General features: G+C 41.4%; 1 protein-coding gene across 1 annotated transcript in view; it reads left to right on the top strand.

Moving 5' to 3' along the window:
* The window catches only part of LOC132106100 (gastrula zinc finger protein XlCGF8.2DB-like), a 173,556-nt gene that overhangs the window by 58,557 nt on the left and 95,993 nt on the right, over positions 1 to 19,006 (top strand). The window lies entirely within an intron of this gene.

Raw genomic sequence — 19,006 nt, 5'->3', positions numbered from 1 at the left:
TCTCAGAAAGTTATGTTTGTTTCAAACTTCTTAAGTATATTGTAATACAAAATGTGCATTTGTATTTCAGATCTGCCACAACATAAGATGATTCTGGATGTTAGAACACAGTGGAACTCCCTTTTCTTGATGGTGGAGAGATTTTTAGAGCAGTACCCGGCCATTTAGGCTACACCGCCGCCGTCGAGAGTGTCAAAAATCGTTCTTGCCGCCCTGCTAACAATGCTGCAGAAAGATTCATGAACGCTCTGACGTAGATCGAATGCTTATCTTGTATTTAAAGTGTCCGCAAAGCAGACAAGCTTGTTGATCTTGTGCAGACTAACCACAATGAGGGTAAAGTTATAAGTTAAAGGTAAAATTTGTAAGATATTTGCAGTAAAATATCCAAAAACCACTAGGCTAGTGTTGTACACTCACCTAAAGGATTATTTGGAACACCTGTTAAATTTCTCATTAATGCAATTATCTAATCAACCAATCACATGGCAGTTGATTCAATGCATTTAGGGGTGTGGTCCTGGTCAAGACAATCTCCTGAACTCCAAAATGAATGTCAGAATGAGAAAGAAGGGTGATTTAAGCAATTTTGTGTTGTTGGTGCCAGACGGGCCAGTCTGAGTATTTCACAATCAGCTCAGTTACAGGGATTTTCGCGCAAAATGGCCCCCACAGTCACCAGATCTCAACCCAATAGAGCATCTTTGATATGTGGTGGAACGGGAGCTTCGTGCCATAGTATGGTGTCCCTAATAATCCTTTAGGTGAGTGTACGTATATATATGTATATGTAGATATATATATATATATATATTTATATGTGTGTGTATATATATATATGTATGTGTGTATATATATATATATATATATACATATATATATATATATATGTATGTATGTATGTATGTATGTGTGTGTATAAAGTGTATGTATATGTCTCAATCCTTGAACCTCATTCGTATCTGTATGTTCAGTTTCAGTCAGTCTTAATTTTGTCTGTCCAAGTTCTACCAATAAGCCTGAGTACGAGTTGTCTACCTTTCCTTGTTCTTCACTATGTTTAAATCTGAATTGTCTGTTTTACTAATCTCAGTCAATGACCTTCAATTTGGTCTGTCTGTTAATCTCAAGGAGACTGTTGACAAGTTTGCTATGTGTCCTTTTCCAACCCTTGGAGCTATAAATGCACTGTGCATTCTTCCCTAGGTTCCAGTCAACAACATGCTGCTGCTGCGGTGGTCTTTCAGCCTGCTCTGTTGGTCTTCTGTCCTACCCTGGTGGTCGTCTACTTCACTGTGGGGATCTTCAGTCCCATCTGCTCCTCCCTGGTGCTCTTCAGTTCTGCTGGCTAATCCCTGGCTCTCTGCTCTGACTATGCCGGCTATGCCTCTCCTTCTTCCTTCCTCTTCTACATGGTCCTGGCCCTCCATCCCTCCCTCTGTTCTGTTCTGTCTCCACTCCACCTCCCTCCTGGACTTTAATTTCTTCGGTTTGGAGCATCTGGAAGCCGCTCCTTGGTGGGGTGCTTTGTCACGATCTATAACTGGTGATCCCAAGAGCTTCACTAGAGGGCACTCTATTCCAGACTCCTAATCCCTGGCTCTCTGCTCTGGCTATGCTGGCTATGCCTCTCCTTCTTCCTTCCTCTTCTACATGGTCCTGGACCTCAATCCCTCCCTCTGTTCTGTCTCCACTCCACCTCCCTCCTGGACTTTAATTTCTTCTGTTTGGAGCATCTGGAAGCCGCTCCTTGGTGGGGTGCTTTGTCACGATCTCTAACTGGAGATCCCAAGAGCTTCACTAGAGGGCACTCTATTCCAGACTCTTACCATTTACCTCCAGACTCCATTTCTCATACTCCTTTGTATGGACTCGTCAATACTCATTGTCTGCACCTGTGCCTCATTTACAGTGTCTGCTCACTTTATATAAGCCTGGATTAGTTTGCCATTCTTTGTCAAGTCTTGTTAGTTTTTATTCTGCATTTGAGCATTCCCCCTGGATTTGTCTTGGTTTTTTAATCTCTTGCCTGTTTTTTTATTTTTTATTTACCCTTTGTCCTACTTTGTCTATTTTTTGGATTGTCTGCCTATGTTTTGACCTGTTTATTTCGGATCACGTCTCTGGTTTGTCCCAATAAAGCTGCACTTGGACTTCCAACCTGTTAAGTCTCAGAGCAGTATGTAACATTACTACTATTCTCTAGACCATGCAACGTCAACTGGCGGCCCGCGGGCCAAATCCGGCCCGTCAAAGATTTCCATCCGGCCCCCAGAATAGTACTGAATTCAGGAATAGCCTTGTAAGAGGAAAAAGTTTAGGGCTGGTCCGAATACCATTTTTTGAGCTTCGAAGCTTCGGTAGTAATGAACATTGACTATTCGAAGCTTCGGAGAGAGGGGCTGAACTTATTTTTCTCTCTAATAAAGGCAGGAATCTGTGTCTATATTTCCGTTTGAATTTTTATTATTTCGAGAACCGTTCATCCAATCGACTTCACAACGGAGTGCAGTGTCGCATTTGGTGCAATATAGATGGACACGCAAGACGCGACACATTCAGGATTAATAAACTTTTAGTAAACTACAGTCAGAACAGCGCGAGTGGGAAGCGGCGCACCTCACGCGTGCAGGGCTTATGCTCTAAGAACGGACACTGCACTAGTGATATAAAATGCACACACACAGGTCTGTTAAATTAAGCAATACTTTTAAGGTAGTCTAATATTTTTCTGACTAACAAATTGGCACAGTAAGTAGATTTAAATAAAGAAAAACGAAATTTAAATAAAGAAAAACGAAATTTAAATAAAGAAAAACGAAATTTAAATAAAGAAAAATGAAATTTAAATAAAGAAAAAACTAAATTAAGTTAAATTAAAAACTAGATTAATTTAGATTGATAATAACGGGTAAAATTGCTAATACATTTTGTTTCTATTACTCTATTTTCCACAATGTCAAAGCAACAAAACACAAGCTCAGACATGCACTTCGGTCCATACAAACTCCGCTGTTCTGCGCTCTAGCCAGAGAACACTCCAGTTGCTGGAACACGCGTCTGTTCTATTTCTAGCATGCACGCGTTTTCCGCGTGGCTCGAGCGAGCCTGAGACGCGTGTCTCAGTGTGCAAACTCCAACCTGTTAAATATGGGAGCCAAAATAAAAACGGACACGCCACGCAGCTGAGACGCTCACACAGCCAGTGTGTCGCTGGCCTTATTCAAGGGGGAATGAGAACCGTTTCGCGGGGGATCCCAGGAGTGCAAAAAAAAAAAAAAAAAGATTATTCGAATGTCAAATTTTCAAATCGAATACCAACCCACCGATCGAATTTTCGGGTCCGTTCCATATTTATTCATTTTTAAATCTAACGGAAAAAAAGCAAACGAGGCACACAGGTACAACATTTCTAACAGTAGGCACTATATATATCAGTCCATTCTTCATTACAACTACGGTTCTCTGAAACAACTTTTCGCTTAAGGCTCTTTGAGAGTGCCATTTTTCATTCAAATTTATTCAGAAGGCCTTTCTTCTAGTGTTCTCCACAAACTACGACCTGCATGTGACAGTGATGGACAGCTTGACAGCCTCACAAATATGAAGCCTAAAATATCGCTATCGAATTTTATTTTATATTATGAGTATCTGGCCCTTACAGTGTCTGCAGAGAAAAATTCTGGCCCTTTGACAAATATAGTTGATGACCCCTGCTCTAGACCATAAGTCAAGTCAAGTCACATTTATTTATATAGCGCTTTAAACAAAATACATTGCGTCAAAGCAACTGTACAACATTTATTAGATAAACAGTGTGTCAATAATGCAAAATGATAGTTAAAAGCAGTTCATCATTGAATTCAGTGATGTCATCTCTGTTCACTTAAATAGTGTCTGTGCATTTATTTTCAATCAAGTCAACGATATCGCTGTAGATGAAGTGACCCCAACTAAGCAAGCCAGAGGCGACAGCGGCAAGGAACCGAAACTCCATCGGTGACAGAATGGAGAAAAAAACCTTGGGAGAAACCAGGCTCAGTTGGGGGGCCAGTTCTCCTCTGACCAGACGAAACCAGTAATTCAATTCCAGGCTGCAGCAAAGTAAAAATGTGCAGAAGAATCATCTGTTTCCTGTGGTCTTGTCCTGGTGGTCCTCTGAGACAAGGTCTTTACAGGGGATCTGTATCTGGGGCTCTAGTTGTCCTGGTCTCCGCTGTCTTTCAGGGCAATAGAGGTCCTTTCTAGGTGCTGATCTACCATCTGGTCTGGATACGTACTGGATCCGGGTGACTGCAGTGACCCTCTGATCTGGATACAGACTGGATCTGGTGGCTACGGTGACCTCGAAATAAGAGAGAAACAGACAAATATTAGCGTAGAAGCCATTCTTCTAATGATGTAGCAAGTACATAGGGTGTTACAGGAAGTGTTTCCGGTTCCGGTTTACCTAATTAATGCAGCCTAAAAATCCTTTAACGGATTTGGATATTAAAAGCATATCAGTATGTTATGTGTAAGCCAGGTTAAAGAGATGGGTCTTTAATCTAGATTTAAACTGCAAGAGTGTGTCTGCCTCTCGAACAATGTTAGGTAGGTTATTCCAGAGTTTAGGCGCCAAATAGGAAAAGGATCTGCCGCCCGCAGTTGATTTTGATATTCTAGGTATTATCAAATTGCCTGAGTTTTGAGAACGTAGCAGACGTAGAGGATTATAATGTAAAAGGAGCTCAAATACTGAGGTGCTAAACCATTCAGGGCTTTATAAGTAATAAGCAATATTTTAAAATCTATACGATGTTTGATAGGGAGCCAGTGCAGTGTTGACAGGACCGGGCTAATATGGTCATACTTCTTGGTTCTAGTAAGAACTCTTGCTGCTGCATTTTGGACTAGCTGTAGTTTGTTTACTAAGCGTGCAGAACAACCACCCAGTAAAGCATTACAATAATCTAACCATGAGGTCATAAATGCATGGATTAACATTTCTGCATTTGACATTGAGAGCATAGGCCGTAATTTATATGTATTTTTGAGATGGAAAAACATGTTTTACAAATACTAGAAACGTTGCTTTCTAAGGAAAGATTGCGATCAAATAGCACACCTAGGTTCCTAACTGATGACGAAGTATTGACAGAGCAACCATCAAGTCTTAGACAGTGTTCTAGGTTAGTACAAGCGGAGTTTTTAGGTCCTATAATTAACATCTCTGTTTTTTTCAGAATTTAGCAGTAAGAAATTACTCATCCAGTTTTTTATATCGACTATGCATTCCATTAGTATTTCAAATTGTTGTGTTTCACCGGGCCGCGAAGAAATATAGAGCTGAGTATCATCAGCATAACAGTGAAAGCTAACACCATGTTTCCTGATGATATCTCCCAAGGGTAACATATAAAGCATGAAGAGTAGCGGCCCTAGTACTGAGCCTTGAGGTACTCCATACTGCACTTGTGATCAATTTGATACATCTTCATTCACTGCTCCGAACTGATGGCGGTCATATAAGTACGATTTAAACCATGCTAATGCACTTCCACTGATGCCAACAAAGTGTTCAAGTCTATGCAAAAGAATGTTGTGGTCAATTGTGTCAAACGCAGCACAAAGATCCAATAAAACTAATAGAGAGATACAACCACGATCAGATGATGAGAGCAGATAATTTGTAACTCTAAGAAGAGCAGTCTCAGTACTATGATACGGTCTAAATCCTGACTGGAAATCCTCACATATACCATTTTTCTCTAAGAAGGAATATAATTGTGAGGATACCACCTTTTCTAGTATCATGGACAGAAAAGGGAGATTCGAGATTGGTCTATAATTAACTAGTTCTTTGGGGTCAAGTTGTGGTTTTTTGATGAGGGACTTAATAACAGCCAGTTTAAAGGTTTTGGGGACATATCCTAATGACAATGAGGAATTCATAATAGTCAGAAGAGGATCTATGACTTCTGGAAGCACCTCTTTTAGGAGCTTAGATGGTATAGGGTCTAACATACATGTTGTTGGTTTAGATCAGCGGTTCCCAAACTTTTTTTCCTGCGCACCCCCTTCTATGTCCCAACCGGGTTGGCGCACCCCCAATCCCCACTTAAAAAAAAAAACCGCAACAAAGCTGTCTTTTATTGCCATATAAAGAGTCATGTTTAATCATACGCAAATAACCAGAACACGCATGACAATAAAAACATCAACAAAGTTTCAATATAATGCAACAAAGCTATGCACAAGCTTCCACTTTTAAGAGGATGAGTGACAGACACAGGCTGACTAACAGAAAGCACGGTTATTTTCAGCCGCGTAAAAGAAACATTGCCACGAATTCAAATGCCATGCTGAACACAATTATTTTTTATTTCAGTTTTACAATTATTATTATTATTATTTTTTTACATTAATTTAAACATTTACTTAAAAAACATTAGGCTATAGCTTATATTTCTTATGTTAAATTATTTTGTGTTTCATATATTATCTTCAGACATGAGCAGACCTACTCACATAACATTACGCATTTAACGAACACATACAAGCGCCCACTTTGGCAGAATTCAATTCAAATAGCCATCAACAGCCATTAGTTCGGTAAAATTGAGCATCAGAATGGACAAATTTGTTTTTAAGGGAGAAAAAAAAGAAATGTGAAAAAGGCCAGCGAATGAACACGTAGAAAAAATAATAGTCGCAGTATCAGTAGTGAAGGAGAGTGCTGGATTTTTGGATGGTTTGCCCCGCATTTTACTTGAAGAAGTTCAGGCAAATGGGAACACCATATATTACGTAGCAATCATCCTTAATTGCAGACATGTGGCAAAACATCTCTGGAGGGAACCTCATATTATTAAATTCGAATGTGCTTTCGATATTTGGATCAACATAGGCTACATTTGTGAACGCACATTTTCTGCAATGTCGCGTCAAGTCATGCTCCCGTGCGCGACTTACAGACTGCATCTTAAACCAATATTAAACTTTCTGCGTCCGTGGGGAGTCCGCTAGGTAGGCGTGACGTAAACATCGTCATGGGAGAGTGTGTGCGGAGGCTCTGAGAGGACGAACGCGTACCTCCCATTTTTTATGACCGCGCGGACAGGTGCGCATGGTCAGAAGGCTTCAGAAGCACAGTTGCACATGTGGAGGCAGTGTGAAGAAGCCCACTGCTACTCGAACCTGTGCAATCCGCTTGCACTTGGACTTGGACCAAAGTGCGGCCCAGTGGAAAAAAGTTGAGAACCACTATAACACAACGGTTATGGAAATTAGAACGACGGTACATTGAATTAAATTGCAATCAAGTTACAAACGATCCACATCATTTAAGAGAATAAGCTCCGAAATAGATCAAATTGTGCGACAATAAAATTAGCCTACACACGATCCACAACATAATTAAGTTGCAAAGAGCATAGGCTCAAACATAAAATAAAATAAAAGAGTATTCATCTGGAACTTTTCAAGTGCAGCGCAAAAGTCGCTCAGCCTGCAGCGAGAGAGAGATTTCCTCAAGATTTTTTCTTCGCTCATTTTCTTTCTCTATTCTCGTCTCTGTTGCCTCCAAATCCTCACTCTCTCTTGGCCCCTCTTCTCCTGACTAACAACTTTATCATAAGATGTCCGACTTGACAGTTTCTCTGATTTCAGCCAGTTAAGCATATTTATAATAGATATTATGGAATGAATGAAACGAGTTGGCACGCATATAGCCTAGACTGCAGTACATAAAAGAAGAACAGTGCGTAGAAGACAGCATCTGTCTTCAACGTTTCCATCGAAAACTAATAAATTATAGTTTTTTATTTAAAATTAAAGTGATTACAAAGGAAATGTTTACTGTTCATGTTTTTTATTGTATGGAAAAATCCAACATAAAAAAAACAGACCGCCATTCCATTTTTCCTCTCGTGCACCCCCTGGTGGCAGCTCACGTACCCCTGGGGGTGCGCGCACCAGACTTTGGGAATCCCTGGTTTAGATGATTTAACAAGTTTATACAATTCTTCCTCTCCTATGGTAGAGAATGAGTGGAACTGTTCCTCAGGGGGTCTATAGTGCACTGTCTGATGTGATACTGTAGCTGACGGCTGAATGGTTGCAATTTTATCTCTAATAGTATCGATTTTAGAAGTAAAGTAGTTCATAAAGTAATTGCTGCTGTGGTGTTGGGAAATGTCAACACTTGTTGAGGCTTTATTTTTCGTTAATTTAGCCACTGTATTGAATAAATACCTGGGGTTATGTTTGTTTTCTTCTAAAAGAGAAGAAAAGTAATCGGATCTAGCAGTTTTTAATGCTTTTCTGTAGGATATGTTACTTTCCCACCAAGCAATACGAAATACCTCTAGTTTTGTTTTCCCCCAGCTGCGCTCCATTTTTCAGGCTGCTCTCTTTAGGGTGCGAGTATGCTCATTATACCATGGTGTCAAACTGTTTTCTTTAACCTTCCTTAAGCGTAAAGGAGCAACTTTATTTAAAGTGCTAGAAAAGAGAGAGTCCATGGTTTTTGTTACATCATCAAGTTATTCTGAGGTTTTGGATATGCTAAGGAATTTGGTTACATCAGGAAGATAACTTAAAAAGCAGTCTTTTGTGGTAGAAGTGATGATTCTTCCATACTTGTAACAAGAAGTATAATTTACAATTTTGGCTATATGAAGTTTGCACAGAACTAAATAATGATCTGAGATATCATCACTTGGCTGAATAATTTCAACACCATCAACATCAATTCCATGTGACAGTATTAAATCTAGAGTATGATTTCGACAATGAGTAGGTCCTGAAACGTGTCGTCTAACACCAATAGAGTTCAGAATGTCTATAAATGCTGATCCCAATGCATCTTTTTCATTATCAACATGGATATTAAAATCACCAACTATTAAAACTTTATCTGCAGTCAGAACTAACTCGGATGTAAAATCACCAAACTCTTTAATAAAGTCTGTATGGTGCCCTGGTGGCCTGTATACAGTAGCCAGTACAAACATAACAGGGGATTTATCATTAACATTTGTTTCTCTGGATAATGTTAAATGAAGCACCATTACTTCAAACGAGTTATACTTGAAGCCTGCCCTCTGAGAAATCCTGAAAACATTGTTATAAATTGAAGCAACACCTCCACCTTTGCCTTTTAGACGCGGAGTGATCTTGGGGGGTGGACTCATTTAAAATAATGTAATCATCAGGTTTTATCCAGGTTTCTGTCAAACAGAGTACATCTATATTATGATCAGTGATCATATTATTTACAAAAAGTGTTTTCGTAGAAAGGGATCTGATATATTCAATAAGCCAAGCTTTATCATTTGTTTATCCATATTGCTTCTGTTTTTTATTTGTTGAACCTAAATTAAATTGTTAATCTCAACTTGGTTTGGACGTTTTTTGTATTTTCTAGTTCGGGGAACAGACACAGTCTCTATAGTGTGATATCTAGGTGAAAAAGTCTCTATGTGCTGAGAATTAACTGACCTCTGTGACGGGAGGCAGCTAGCAGACGGTCGGTTTAGCCAGTCTGTCTGCTTCCTGACCTGGGCCCCAGTTAGTCAAGTATAAACACTAAGGCTATTTGCCATATTTCTAGAGAGAAGAGCAGCGCCACCCCAGGAGGGATGAAGACCATCTCTTTTAAACAGGTCAGGTCTGCCTGTTCGTCCAATTGTCTTGTCCAATTGTCTATGAAACCTATGTTATTCTGTGGGCACCACTTAGACATCCAGCCATTGAGTGATGACAATCTGCTATGCATCTCATCACCACGATAAGCAGGGAGGGGACCAGAGCATATTACAGTGTCTGACATCGTGCTTGCAAGTTCAAGTTCTCCATCCATTTACTACTCACCCACTGTCATATTCTGCTGGTCTCAATAAATACCAGTTTCCACTAATCCTCTGTTGCCAGTCCGTTTTTTTACAAAAGATCGGAACCTTAAAAGGCTGAGGATGAACAAACCTGATCCATTCCAGGAACTGGTGGATTCGCTGCGGCGGTTACTGACACCTCACGCTGCCTCCCCAGCTTCTTCGGCAAGGGCTCATTCACCACAACATCCAATATCTTCTTCTACGGCCAACAGAATTATACTCTAGTTTGGTAGTCAGACCAGCACCCTACTCTGGATCAGCGGAAGACTGCAATGGGTTTCTCCTCCAGTGTTCACTAGCCATTGAGACCCAACCTCAATTATACCCCAATGAACAATCAAAAATCGCCTTTATCGATCCATCTCTCACAGGTCCCGCTCTGCGTTGGGCCGAGACAATATGGACACAAGCCGGTCCGGCTACCCGATCCCAAAAAAATTTTATTGCTCACTTCCGGGAGGTACTTGGCAATACCGAAGGCGATTCATCCTTAAATATTTTGAAACAAGGCGAGATGACTATACACCAGTATTCCTTGCAATTCAGAACCCTAGCAGCGGCCAGTGGCTGGAAAGAGGTATCCCTCCTCACAGCCTTCCGTCAAGGTCTGGATCCCATTCTGCGCTTCCACCTGGCCGCTTACGATAATTCATGTTGTCTGGAAAGATTCATCCAGCTCGCTGTCAGATGTTCCAATCATCTTCAAACCTGCCTTCAAGAATGCTCACCAGCCCGGCCACCCACACAGTATCGTAGAACCGAACTCCAGAATCCTCTGGAATCTGACCCTGAACAAATGCAAACCGATAGCCATCGTCTGGCACCTACTGAGCGGCAGAGGTGGCTGATACAGGGACTATGTCTCTACTGCAGCTCAGGGAACAATCACATCCTGGCTTGCCCCCTTCGCCCATCATGGCCAGCGGTGAATTATATCAAACCATTTCCTATTAAGATGAATCCACTCACAACCACTGTACAACTTACTGCTGACAACGTCACTTTTCCAGTTACTGCCCTCCTCGACTCCGGGTTACCGGGAACTTTATCTTGGGGAGCCTCTGCCGCCAGCTCAAGGTACCATCCAACTCAACCGAAACCACCTATCAAGTGATCACCATCACCGGAAAACCCCTTAACCACCAGCATATTCGATACAGTGTGGGTCCAGTTCAAATAACCGTTGATTTGTTACATGTAGAGTCCATTACCTTCCTAGTGCTAGAAGAATCAATGGCGATATCATTCTCGGTTGTCCATGGCTGCTACTGGTCAACAGGCGAAATCCTTCGGTGGGTTGACCAGTGTTTTCCATCCTGCTTCCCTCACAGACCATCACCGACAATGGAAACTTCAGAAGTCCTACACATCAACACTACCTTCATTGAAAGCCCTGTTGACAAATGTTCAGTTGAAATTCCCCCTTACAGTGAATTTAGTGACGTCTTCTGCCCACACAAAGCCTCACACCTCCCTCCTCACCGCTCTTGGATTGTGCCATAGACCTGATTCCGGGTGCGCTAGTGCCTCGCAGGAAAATCTATCCGCTCTCCCTTCCGGAACAGAAAGCCATGGAGGAGTACGTTGAAGAGGCTTTAAAACAAGGTTATATAGTTTCATCTACATCCCCTGGAGCTTCCAGCTTCTCAGAAGTCCGTATAATTTAATCCTTATCCGGGAAGGTGATTAATGGAAGACCACATTTGAGACCCCTACTGGCCACTACGAGTATAGAGTGATGCCGTATGGCCTAGTCAATGCCCCCTCAGTCTTCCCGGACTTCATCAATGTAGTGCTCTGTGAGTACCTCAACCACTTTGTTATAGTTTACAAAGATGACATCCTCATCTACTCCCGGAGCCTGGTCGAACATCGCCAACATGTAAGAGCAGTCCTAACCCAGTTATGAAAATTCCATTTGTTCCTCAAGGCACAGAAATACACCTTCAATCAGTTGTCCGTTCAATTCCTGTTTTACATCATTAACCCTCTGGAGTCGATTAACACGGATACGCGTTATGAGTCATTTTCTCCTGATAACCCCTAAAAGAACTTAAATTACACTTTCAGTTTTAATCGTACAGATAAGAGCAATACATCAATCGAATCTGTAAAGGGTCTACTTTTTTTGGATACAGACACAATAACAACAAAAACTTTATAACTTATAACTGTGCACTTATAAAATAAAGATAACAAACAAGGTGTGCTGGCTGCAGCCTTTGTCTGCGCTGATCTTCATTTACAAACACGTCATTCAAATGAACTGTAACTCCGTGAATACCCAACGAAGAGACATGAGAGAGATATCTATAGAAAGCTTGACATGTCTACTTTTAAAGTAAACAAGTGCCGCCGAAAACGGATATTCTGTGATAAAGTAATCCATATGAAAACAACGCGATGTCCGTTTTTCACGTCTCCCTTCATTATATCTAATGTGACCACGACCCCGCGCTGAACGTGAAGTGAAACATAACATCAATTTAATCCCCCTAAAAAAAACAGAAAAATATTCTCAGCTCTTTTCAACATTAATAATAATAATAATGATAATAATAATAAAAATAAATGTTTTTTTGTAGAAAATAAGATTGTTAAAAGGATTTCTGAAGGATTGTGTGACTGAAGTTATGATGCCAAAAAATTAGTTTGAAAGTCAGCTTTGATTGTTCTAATAAACTATATTCTTAATAAACTACAAACATAAAATTATATACATTTATTTTGTTCTCACATTCTTTCTTGTAACTCTTCCCTCTCAGTGGCACAGCTGACTGAGAGGCTCATTATGCAGCTCATTATGCAGGCCTTTGTCTTCTCGGGTTTAAATCACAATGATATTCATGATAGTTGACGCCTACTCGCATAAGACTTTTACCAACAAAAAGTGTCTTAGAAAATTTAAATCAATATATTGTTTTCTGTGATTCAGTAAACAAGATGATTTTCACATAATTTAGAAAGAAAAAAATTTAGACTACAAGCTCCAGTTCTCAAAAATCCCAGGAACCAATGTTCTGTATGTGTTTTATGGCCTTATTCAAGTGATTTAACATTTTTAGGTTTTCACTAACCAGGCATAACATTTTTTTTACATGCATGCATTTCACATATTATTATAGCCCAGTTTGTGCTGATTACAGTGAGATTAGACTTTACCCATTTTAGATATTTATAAGAAACTGAAAAAAGCACAAATGTCAGGGCATGACAAAACCTCTCCAGGCCCCAAAAATACCCTTAGACTCCAGAGGGTTAATAGTTTAGGCATCCACATGGACGAGGGGAAGATTGAAGCCATTACCTCCTGGCCCCTCCCATCAACCATAAAAGAACTCACACGTTTCTTAAGTTTTGCTTATTTCTATCGCCGTTTCATTAAAAATTATAGCTCCATTACCAGTCCCATCACAGACCTCCGCAACGGAACCAAATCTCTGTCCTGGTCTCTAGCCGCCACCGAAGATTTCACAACCCTCAAACAGGCCTTCACCAGGGCTCCCGTCCGCATTCATCCTGACCCAGACATCCCTTTCGAGGTGGAAGTGGATGCCTCGACCACTGGAGTTGAAGCGGTACTATCTAAGCGGCAGGGGACCCCTCCACGACTCCATCCATGTGCCTTCTTTTCCCAGAAGCTCAGCCCGGCGGAGAAAAACTATGACATCGGAAACCGGGAGCTACTAGCCATCAAATTGGCTCTGGAGGAGTGGCGAGATTGGCTTGAGGGAGCAGTACATCACTTCACGTTATTTACTGACCACAAGAGTTTACAATACCTCCGAGAGGCTAAACGTTTAAACCTTCGCCAGGCTTGATAGTCCCTATTTTTCACACGATTCCACTTCACTATCGACCAGGTCCTCGCAACACCAAGGCTGATGCCCTTTCCCAAATACACACGTCGGAAGAAAGTACAGACGAGCCAGCAACTATAATCCCGACTCAACTCATAGCCAGCCTGATTCAATGGACCTCTCCACTAGTCGCCTCCGAAGTCCCTGCTCTGCCGAGCTGTCCCCCCTAACTCAGATATGTTCCTCGGACACAGCGCACCCAGCTCATACATGCCACTCACACCTCCCTAGGCACTGGCCACCCAGAGGCCGACGCGACTCTCTCGCTGCTAAAAGAACGCTTCTGGTGGCCAAACATGGCAGGAAATGTGAGAAGGTTTGTCCAAGGTAGCACCGATTGCGCTAATTCCAAAACAGCCTGGCCGGACAGAGGAACCTCCCTCTCCCATTACTATTAGAGGAAGGAGCTGTCTACAAAGTGAAGGAGATCCTGGAATCCCCGCGATATGGTGGGAGATTAGAGTACCTCGTCGACTGGGAAGGTTACTGAGCACAAGAACACTCCTGGGTCCCTAGAGACGACATCCTAGACCCTATACTCCTAGAAGAATTCCATACCTCTCACCCAGATCGCCCTGCTCCCGGGGCCGAGGGAGACCACCATGTCGTCTGGGTAGTCGGCCCTCAGGAGCGGGCCCTGGAGGAGGGGGTACTGTCACAAGTCGGTCAGGCTCATCACAGCGCACTCCCTCACCTGAATATTAATCACCAGCACCTGTTCACCATTCAATCACCAATGTCCCCAGCACTATATAAGCACACATCTCGGTTCATCATTTGACCAATCCCGTGACTGATCAGCGGAACATTCCTCTGCTAAATTACTAGAGTTGACTCCTGTTAATACTTACCTCTTGTGTTTTCCTTTTCTCCAAGCGATCTATCTTCTCTTCCCCGTGGCTCCAGTTACTCTCCAGTGATGCTTTGTTGAAGTACCTCAAACTACTCACCATCGCAGAGGTGTGTGCTCTCCACCGTCTAGTCTGGTCATCCCCTCCGGCAAGTACATATCCCGACTGAAAGGATTCTCATTCTCCATTCATTTACTACTTGCCCACTGTCATATTCTGCCGGTCTCAGTAAATACCAGTTTCCACTAATCCTCTGTTGCCAGTCCATTTGTTACATTAACTTGCTGCTAATTTAGTTTTAATGTGCACCTAGAATGGCCACAGATGAGGCATTAAGTGCATTACACTGCGACCAACTTAACATTTTACAGAGTTTAATGTAGCAATGTGGTTGCTCAGTTTTCTAGATTTGTTTTAATCTTACTAGATTTAAACAAAGAAATTAAGTGCTATGCACAGGCTGTATTGGCCATTACTAGATTGCAAATAAAAATACAAGTAAAAAGATAATCCAGTACTTATTAAAATAATCATCCCTTTATTTAAATTAATACAAAAAATTATGTTTATGTAACATTTCCCATTCCGTGACTAATAAAATAATTGCAGCTTACTCTTTATTATGTAGAACATGGTTGTTTTGGCTGCGCACACTGCGTCTTCTTGTTTGACAGGTGTCAGAGTTAAGATGCAATACTGACACCTGGGTGGTCAACCAGGTACTGACGGTGTAATATTTGTGTGTCGTGTTATAGGAGTCCTGTTAATTTTAATTATTGTGGTAATTGCCAATACCGGAATATTGTCACACACTAAATTAACACGTTGTTGAGATTTCATGTTTTGAATATCATGATTGTCGTCAAAATTGCAACACCCCTAGTACGTATAGTCCAGTTGCAAATATGTCTTCTTACCTGCTATATAGTAGGAGAAAACAGTATGTGATGAAAAAGTATGTTCGAAACCAGTCAGTCAAGCATACCAACACAATGGTCATTTACCCAACTCTTGGTGCTTCATCACCAGCAGATGACATTGCACCCCAAATCATCACAGACTGTGGAAACTTAACACTGCACTTCAAGCAACTTGGACAATGAGTTTCTCCACCCTTCCTCTAGACTCTAGGACCTTGGTTTCCAAATGAAATACTAAACTTAATACCATCTGAAAAAAAGGTCTTTGGACCAATTGCAAAAGTCCAGTTCTTCTTAACATAAATTGTCTGTGGTTCAGGAGTGGCTTAACAAGAGGAATACGACAACTGTAGCCAAATTCCTTGACACGTCTTGATGCCTTGACCCCATCCTCAGTGCATTCCTTTTTAAGTACTCTAAAATTCTTGTATCCAGTTTGCTTGACAATCCTCATAAGGCTGCGTTTCTCTCGTTTGTTTGTGCATCTTTTTTCCACACTTTTTGAACTGTGGAATTTAGAAAACTGGTAGCGTCTGGCCGAGCAGGCTCACTGACGAGGCTCTGGCTTAGGAGCCATGGGTGCAACTGGTGGCACGGAATTCATGGGATGCTGAGTCGGCACATTTTTTGGGACCGTTGAGCTGGAGCACTTTGGCAGGAAGTGTCACATTGCCTGGGACAAGGTCTGTGCAGTGGTAAAGTGTTCAGTGCAACCCTCAACTGCAGGTCCAAACAGGCCAGTAGGGGAGACCAGGGAGTTGAAGAAGGGGACCTTATCTGCATCCTTGATCTCTGTGATGTTTAGCCATAGATGGTGCTCAAGCACCACTAGGCTGGCTATGGATCTGCCAATCGCCTGCGCTGTCATCTTGGTGGTTGGTAAAGCCAGGTTGGTTGCACTGCACAGCTCCTTAAAAGCTGTGGGGTCTGGGCCGGACTCGTCCATGCAACAGAGGAGCTTGGCGTGGGAGACTTGTAAGACCGCCATGGAATGAAGGTCCAGCATAGAGGTTGAAATTTTTTTGGGATTCCCGCGGGATTCCCATGGGATCCCAAAAATATGTCAGCCTCTGTGCTCAAAATCACTATTAATCATGGGATTGGGAGGGGACTGGAAAAAATGTCAGCGGGAGTGGGAGAAACCGGGAATAAACTTTGATCCCCAACTTTATACACAAATGTAGCCTGCCTTTTACATAAATAAACTATAAACTAAGGGTGTGCGATATGACTATTTTTGGATCGTGGATGATAAAAATGTCTCTATGATCTGCTTTTGAAGGAATATCGCAGTATTGTGCTACAGCGCACATTCTATCAGCTGCAGTTCTGGCGCCTCCGTCATATACTGAACAACTCCACATGCATTCACGGCAGTGTTAACTCATCGCTAGAGTTAATCTCTCATTTACATGTGCTTTCAAAAGTTTTCCAAGGATGCTCCACCACCAATCCATCACGATTACATTTGGATCCTTCCAATCAGAAGGTTATAATGATGGCAATAACCGAGCAGGAAGTTAAAGGCTAGTTCTCAAGGAGTTTGTCTGTTCTTTTTACTGAATATTTACAGGTTAAAGCATGATTTAAACAGATACAGCACATTCATACGCAGTCGCTTTCACAATAATGCATTAAAAAAAGTAATCTTACAGTGCTACTTCATCTGTATCTAAATTTTGAATGAGCAGAAATCTAAGAAATGCATCGATCTGTCGATAAAATAACTGATGAAAATGTACTGTTATTTTCATCACAAACAAAATTTGCACATCAGAAAGCAGCAATTATACCTTTTAATGCTGACAATGTTATTAGTTTGGCATTTGGTTAGAAAAAAAGTTTGCACCCACTAGCCTAACCACTTTGTAACTCTCCTGTTATTTTACTTTTTAATTTTAATATAGGCTACAATATGAACATAACATTGAAATACAAACATACTGAAATACTTTATCCATGGAGCGAAGGCAGAGCGGTGTTTCTGGTATCAGTGAGCGCGGAGGGAATTTGTTGTTAAAATACTCATACAGATAATTTGGTCATACAGATAAAAGTAATCAATCTTTTGTATCTGTATACGTTTATTCATGTGCACTCCGAATAACAATGAAATGATGTGCTTCTATAAAATAATTAAAGCAAACAAAATGCAGTTTCTGCCATCTGGGTCATGTGAACTTGAGTGAGAAACTTCGAAAATCTACGTATGAAAAATAAATATATAGAGAGTGAAATGTTTACATTCAAATGAAAAAAAAATAGAAAACGTGTGGGTTAGCATGGATGATTTACATGAAACTTAATGTGTGTGCAATGCTCATTGTTTAAGATGGCTTTCAGTTCTTTAATATAATGAAAACAAATACATTTACAAATTTACTAAAGTGGGCATACTGTGATATGTAGCCTACTGTTTTTTTTTTTTTACTGTAACCGACAAAAAAAAAAAGGGATTGGGCGGCAATGGGAGTCATTCTTCCGGGATTGAAACGGAACGGGATTTTCCCCTAGTTTTTTAGAGGTATTGGGATGCCACGGGATTTTTATTTGCGGGAGTAGGATGGGACAGATTTGAAAATCCACTCCCGTGTCACCCTCTAGTCCAGCAGACGAGTAGGCTCGTCCAGCGAGAGCTGAAGTCGCCCTTCATGGCTTGGATAGGTGGGCCGCCTTTGCCCGCACCTAGCAAGACAGAGACGCACAGCCACTGACTCATCCAGGGGAGGTAGTCTGTCACATCCTTTTCCTTTGGCACCATTGACTGATGTGAGGGCACACAAAGATGAGGCAAGAAGTTGTGCTGAGTAGGGGCCATGCAAAGACTTCAAATGCAAATGGCTACAGATGGGCTCATCTGGCTGAGTAAGAATGGGTCTCTTGATCCACTGCAAAGCTTGATCACGGCGGAGGTTTCGTAGTCTCATAGAGTAAAGATCTAGTAGCCATCGCTGACGGAAAATAATCAGGGGATCCTATGGCGATGTGCCGCTTATATAGCCAGATGACCCCACCCATTCTGGTGGGCTTTACCGCCATAGGCTCATGCAGGCCATTGGTTCGTTTTTAATTCACTGCACAAACCAATGGCTGTGCAGTTAACACTGAGTTATTGAAAGGCTTCAGTCATCAGAGAAAAATGGAAATCAAGATATTAGGTCCAGATTTCTGTGCATTTGAACATCCTTTGAAAGATGGGTTAACATTGTAAGTAACAAATTCAGGACCAAACAATTAATGAAAATTTGTCACAAGTAATGTGTGCACAAAGCCGTGAAGATTTGCAGACAATAATTGACTTGTGAGGATAAAAAATTGGCAGCAGATAACAACATTAAATTGTATAAACTGAGCCTGGCAACACATTTCAGCTACGAGTACAAGAAAAACTACGTACTACTACTACAAGACAAACAAGATACATGTACTCATGAGCAAAGCATGATACCATGCCAATATCTACACTGATTAATGGTGACTTTGTGACAACAGATCCT

Source organism: Carassius carassius, chromosome 26 (genome assembly GCF_963082965.1).
Source record: "Carassius carassius chromosome 26, fCarCar2.1, whole genome shotgun sequence".
Lineage (NCBI taxonomy): Eukaryota > Metazoa > Chordata > Actinopteri > Cypriniformes > Cyprinidae > Carassius > Carassius carassius.
Note: the sequence above shows the minus strand (reverse complement) of the source record. Positions and strands in the feature narration are given on the sequence as shown.